Source organism: Diadema setosum, chromosome 17 (genome assembly GCF_964275005.1).
Source record: "Diadema setosum chromosome 17, eeDiaSeto1, whole genome shotgun sequence".
Classification (NCBI taxonomy): domain Eukaryota; kingdom Metazoa; phylum Echinodermata; class Echinoidea; order Diadematoida; family Diadematidae; genus Diadema; species Diadema setosum.
The window spans coordinates 22976742-22982741 of record NC_092701.1 but is presented as its reverse complement, the minus strand read 5'-3'; positions in this window follow the sequence as shown (position 1 = coordinate 22982741).

The window sequence follows — 6000 nt, the reverse complement described above, 5'->3', positions numbered from 1 at the left end:
ATGGAGAAATTACAGTTCAGCGGCTTTACGCCGTTGAAATTAATGCATTTGACCGAGCATATCAATCATAGGTCTCATGTTCGCGATTTGAAAACTAAGATACGGGCAAACACTAGCCTAGCACTACATTGGGTACAGGGGACACCTCTGAGCCCCCTAGAAGAAGCACATACACATTGTATTACGCTCACTTCAGATCCCCTTTCACTACTAACAAAAAGGTCCATGATTGGCTGTTGGTAAATTGTAATAGGAGACATCATTAGCTTGAAGTGTACTGTAAAAGTGGCTATTTTCGCACGAGTAATTTTTTGCACTTTGGTGGGTAAGATGGCGCTTCATGATTGCAGAATCCTCAAGAGAAATGGAAATGTTGTTGACCTCTCCCCCCAAAGCAGGTGATATAAACTCCCCAAGAGATAGAAGATATTGCACATTTCTGCTAGTGTGCAGTTGACTGCGTGACTGGTGATGAAGTTTAGATATTGGATGTGCTTTGGGGCCATCTACCAAGGCTACATTCATGCTTTTATCTTTTTTTAGTGTTTATATTGACAGAAGAGTAAAAATGCAGAAAGAGGGTCTTGAGTAATTGTAAATTTTATAGTGCCCAAAATTGATTTTATGAAGAGTCGTCATGTTTTTCCGATAGTAGATGCAATCACTGTTGATTGAATGAGCTGTGGCGTCAACCAGCTATTTTATTGTAGTGTGAACAGAGAGAATTTTGTGCAAGACTTATGCATGTGCAAAGTGCCTTTTATGCTTGTACAGAGGTGTGATGTGTTCTGACTCTGCAGTAAACATGGGTATGTCGGTCATGTCACAGCCGTACGATGCTGTTTTAAACTTGTTTGTTTTGTGGAAATGTTCATGTGGCTATGCATTAAGTGTCACTGAAATCTACAATTGATAGCTTTTTGGAGCTGGGCATTAGCAGATTAAACCACTTTGTGTCACATATACATATATATTATACATGTATGTGACAAAGTGTGACTTAGGATATAGAGTGTGTGTGTATGCATACTCAAACACACTTGATCTATAGCAAACAAATTACATAGAATAAATTTGCCATCGTCGAACACTAGAAGCTATTTCTAGGATAGGCAGCCTCATCAAGAAGACTCTGTAGACAAATTAATGTGAAACTATAACACACTTCACTTCTCACGGGTTGAAAAAACAAAAAAACAAAAAAAAAATAGATAGATTTGATGCATTACATTGAATGGCACTAGCATTACACTTTGGTTGTAGAGAATGGGTAGGTCTACCCCAAGTTGGAACTTCATATTGCATTACAGTTGAACCTCTCTTATCCAGCCTCCCTTTATTCGGATCTCTCTATTATATGGACGCAATCTCGCCGTGATTTTTTTTTTTTTTTTTTGGCATGCCTTTTTTTTTAATAATTACGGGAGGAAAGGGGGATTCCCAACTCCTTGAGAACTCCTACACAAACACACATGAATTACATATTACTTCCAACATTAACATACACCTCTATTTTGGGGTCTGTTACTGAGTGTAACAATGAAAAGGTTGCAGTATACACATTACTACATGTGGTACTACAATGGGCTACATCAGTACATGTGTATGTATATGTACATGTATAAAGCATTGAGTCTCCCGTATCCGGCCAAACCCCTTATCCGGATGAGCCCTGGTCCCGACTTGTCCGAATACGAGAGGTTCAACTGTATTAGCACTGCATCAGGAGGGATTTCTAGGCACAATGTATTTGCCTATCTTCAAATTGGCACACAAAGTTTCACAGAGCCTTTACATTGGACCACATTGTAAGTTGATGCCCGTGTCATTTATGATGTAAATCTCGCCTGCGTGATTTACGTCGACAATGTTCAGTCCGTAAGGGGGAACAGACGGTAGTCTGAAGCGGTACTCTGGTGCAGTGCACTGTGCTGTGATTGATTTGGACTTTGCGCCTAAGCAGTCCCCTCAGCAGGCTGTAGGCTTCAAATCTCTGCGTTTCCATGGCAATCATCAAGGCAGCTCGGCAAACGGATATATAAGAAGATACGTTTACACGTGCCCTGAGCCTAGATTAAAAACTGCCTGTGTTTAGCATAGGAGATAGCATGTTCTGATCTCTTGTAGTCGTGTAGTTTAGATAGTGAAGAGGATGTCGCTCTGTGCGAACGTTTTGCATGTGAAAATATACAAATAGAGTCTATCTGTACACCGTTGAGGTATTTTTTGATTGATTTTATTTATTTTTGGCAAGATTACTTAATAGCAGGGTAGTTGCAGCAGAACATATGTGTGTACTGTTTTTGGCGTCCGCCATGATGCAAGGCTGTTATACCAGACTCTTGAATTCGGCCAGAATGTTTTCAGACAAGACTTGCTTGTATGCCACTTAGACTTTCATGAATTCTTGTCATGATGGAACAAAGTAATTGAAAATTTGAAGTCTTAATCTGTAACATTGATTTTTTTTTTCCTGCATACTATCACTGAAATCCTGTTGTGTGTATATTATGATAGACAGTATGATGAAATGATCAATGCCGTCAAATGTAAGGAATGTGAAACCTCTGCGTCTAGTACAATTTGGCGCAAGTGTGCCAATGTGAGACTCGTAGTGAGGACCGGCGGGATTGCTTCTCGTGCCAGGAATATTATTCCAGCTGCAATAACTAATGAAATATAAAGCTGTGATTAAACTTGTAACTTTTGATTGTGGAAGGATTTAGGGAGATGTGAATGAGAACTTTGCTTTCTGTTTGTGGCATTCTGGAAGTCGGAACCGTTCCTGTTTGTCACATGATGACATACAGCTTTCTGCAAGCGATCAACCGACTTTCAAAAGACGGCACTGCCTGCCTGCAGAGCTGGTCAAATTGATGGTCATCTGACCATCTCATTGGTCACAGGACACTTGACCAGACATCTCATTTTGGATTTACCATTTCATTTTCTAGCACTATTTTTTTCAGTGTCAAATATCTTCAACACAAAGATGCATTTTCATCATTTTTTTTCTTTTACTGCATTTATTTTTGTGTCTCATTGATTTTCTTCTTCAGACAATGGGACCAATTTGATGTTTTCATTTGAATTATGTTTCTCATAGAACTCTGGGATTGTTACAAATGTCTTCTTGTAGGAGTCCAGTCATTGGACAGTGGACACTTGTTTTATCAGATGGGGACCAGAATTGTTTCCATAATGCATGTTTGGTGGAGTTACTGACTTCTTGCTCTCAACAGGCAGTTAAGTTGAACATCACATTATTTATGGATGTCATCAGTGCAAAAACGTAAGATGTCAGTAATCCGCTCTTGTGGCACATTCCCACATTATCATCATCTTATGTGTCCATTGTTGAGGTGCATGTGTGTATTTTCATGTAATGTCATTAAAGTGGAAGTCTGGTTGGTTATTCATGAGTTGGGGCCTGTAGCTTCAACTGTGTACTTCAGCTCATCTTCAGACAGCACTGGGCATTAGAAAAGTGTGTCAAACTTTTTAACCTGTCGAGGACTAGTCCCGAGCTTACTCGGGCAGGTGTCTATGGGAAACATGTGATACAGCAAAATCAGTTAGTCCTCAATGGATTAGGCTCAACTACAGAGCCCTTGTTTCACAGTGAGAATGTACAGTAAGCAGTCCCATTTGATTTTTGTCACATGAAATGTTTTTCAAATGTGTTCTCTGAATGCAAAGGTGCTTGGTGCCTTCAGGGTATCTGCATCTCATTAACCCTAATCAGGCTGGGCTTTTTTGGCTATGCTATATCTGGGGGGGGGGGGGGGGGCGGATTCCGCCCCCCTTCAGATCTCGCCTATGGAACGCGTGATCGCGCCGAAAATCGGCACACACGACGCCCGCGACGTATACTATCAAAATGTATGGTTGCTTTCTCCGAAAAATGTTTGTTATATTTTATATTAATTAATTATTGTAATTTATGCATATAATCAGTTTGGGGCTCTAAATCACTTATTAATGCTCTAATTAAGCTAATTTCTTTTTAAAAATGTTTCTTGTATCATTCTCCTGAGACATAGGATAAAAAAAAATCTGTATCAAAATTAATTTCTTATGTATTTGATTGTTTTTTGAATTTCTTATGTATTTCATTGTTTTTCGACCTTTTGTTTTTGTTTGTTTTTTGGCCAGAATTTGTCACAGACATTTTTCGAAGCTTTATTATGCTAAAATAAATTAATTTCATCCATTCTAAGTCAAGATATGAATTTTTATGTGAATTAATTGAAAAAACACAATTTGCATTGGATTTGTACACAAAATCACGTTTTGGAGCAATTTTGGGGTTGACAAATTTTTTTCGAATGGGCGTCGCGTCAAAACGGTACGTGCGGGCGCAACAATTTTGGTCTCAAAAGTTGCGCGATACTTGAAAGAAAAAAGTCATGAAACATCGCGGCGGGAGCTTATTGCGCTGCGAAGATATTGCGCGAAACGTCGAGGGGGGGGGGGCGGATTCCGCCCCCCCAGCCTGATTAGGGTTAAACCTTTCTGTACCAGTGAGTCAAATGTACACATATCTCACACATGAACCTATAGACGGGTAATTGATGGGGCACAAAAGGGTTAATTGCTTGTTTATTAGTGATTAGTTGAGTAATGCTCCTAGCAGACTTTGAATCTTTTTGAAATGTACGACATCCTGTTCAATAGGCTGATAACAGGTTGCAAGCAAAACCGCATACAGACAGAGAAATTGGGCATTACTACAATTAGCAAGTGGGTGATTGAAAAGCATTTTGTGCTCAAAAGACACCCAGTCTGAGTCTGGTCGCAGTGTAGATTCCAATATCGGGATATTTGTCAAGCATAAAATCATTCAAAAGCAAGTATACTGTAAAGCTAGAAATGTTTGTGTGCATTTCGATTTTGTGAATTTCGTAAAAGCACAGATTCTCAAATTAAACTGCACAGGAAAGTTCTTGTTTACACTGTATGTGTTGAATGCCAGTGGCAATTCAGAAAACTTTCAAGCCTCAAAAAAGGCTGTCGGCTCCAATTTGTGAAAATTTCATGCCGCGAATATTTCCGGTTTTACAGTAATACTGCAAATAAAAGTTTTACAGGTTTTAGTTCACAAAGTGAATCAGAATCTTGAGTTCTACTGACCTGCCAAGTGTCTGATTCTACAGGATGGTTCCTAGAAGAAAAAAAAAAAATCTATCACATCTTGACAAGACGATATCAACCCTAATGAATTGAATGTGCACAAGTTTTACACACAAACCTAAAGTCAGGAAATAGATATGGCATGCAGAGGGTTAAGGGCCTTCCTGTGTTTAAAACAATCTCTGGTCATTGAGATGCATGCAACACAAAGTTTGCAGATTGCCCTGTGGAATTTCCCTGATTTTGTTGTGTGAATGTTGGCAGCCTGAAGCAGGCGTTAAAATGCCAGTGTTAAAGACCTGGTAGTGTGGCGGAGAGAGAAAGTTTGTCAGATTGGATGGGTCTTGATTCTCTGCCCACTTGGTTACCGTGACTAGTGCAGGCCTGTTAGAATGGAATTGCCCATCAGGGAATATGTGCACCGAAGTGCACGCTCATCAGTAATGTTCGACTCAATTCAAGATTCTTTGACTCTGTGTTTGCTTTGTACAGTTATTGTATAAAGCTGTGCGCAATTCGTTACGGGGATTTCCAAATTTATGCCAGTCGGGCCAGCCTTCTGATTGCATGGTATCCCCACGCTAGCAGGTCTTTAAAGTTGACTCCGAAGAGTGGCGAGTATAAATTCATGGCAACGTTTTAAACTCGCGTATTGTTTGTTTACTTCAAAACTGTGGAAGCTCGGAATTGGAAAAGAGGGATGCCTGTGATATAAGGTCAAATTATTTCTGGGTCTGATGCGAAAGATGGTCTATCACATTGCTAAGGTCAACAACAATATGGAATGATTACTGTGTTTGCATGAAATCTGTGCGTGACAAAATGTGTGATGAATTTAAAACCAAAAAGGGCAGTAACGCATTGTAA